The sequence below is a fragment of the Daktulosphaira vitifoliae genome, unplaced genomic scaffold (assembly GCF_025091365.1).
Source record: "Daktulosphaira vitifoliae isolate Bord-2020 unplaced genomic scaffold, ASM2509136v1 Scaffold_2, whole genome shotgun sequence".
NCBI lineage: Eukaryota > Metazoa > Arthropoda > Insecta > Hemiptera > Phylloxeridae > Daktulosphaira > Daktulosphaira vitifoliae.
The window spans coordinates 19,269,135-19,270,066 of NW_026099573.1; positions in this window are offsets into that span (position 1 = coordinate 19,269,135).

A 932-nucleotide genomic window follows, 5' to 3' on the forward strand; every position below is an offset into this window, starting at 1 on the left:
AAAAAAACTAAAAAACACGCTTTTAAAGCACATTGAACTAAAAAGTTCAAAATAATTTTTAAAATAAGCTTAAAACAATATTGAACGAAAAGTACTAGAATTATTGTGATAAAAGCGTGGGTGCTTCGTGCCATATTTTTCGTATATTGAGCGCCCGACGCTTTTATCACAATAATACTAGTATTTTTCGTTCATTATTGTTTTAAGCTTATTTTAAAAATTATTTTGAACTTTTTAGTTCAATGTGCTTTAAAAGCGTGTTTTTTAGTTTTTTTAAACTACATTTATTTTTTACTTTTTAGTTTTATGTTATGATAATAGTTACTATCAATATCATGGTTGTAACGGGTAACGGGAATACAGGGTTCGATTCCGGGGAGAGAGTCTGAGAAACGGCTAGTGACGAAAAATGATACGGGAATCATCCCCCGTAATCGGAATGAATACACCACATATCTCTTAATGAGAATAAAGCGTATTAATATATAAGTTTTAATAGTAATTAGAATATATANAAAAAAAATTGAATATATTACCATAACTTTTAGCTCAATTACAAGTTTAAAATTGACATCTAGGCCAGTCAACAAAGGAAAAATTTCTTAAAAAATTCCCAACCAAATTTTGTTTTAGTAATAGTTGAATTAAAATATGTATATTGACATACTAATAGTTCTCATTAATTGAAATTGAGCTTTTTTTTTACAGCCTCGCAAAAGTTCAAAATTATGAGCTTTTTTAATTTTCTCAAAAAATATTTAACTTACAAAAAAAATTTCGTACAAAAGTTGTTTAAAAGACAATTATAAACAAAAAAATTATCTTATATTTTTTCATTTAAACAAATATTTTTCGAGTTACATTACATTTAATATGAGTACTAAAATTTATATTCCATTTTTTTCATTTTACGGTTACTTTTTATCATGTTA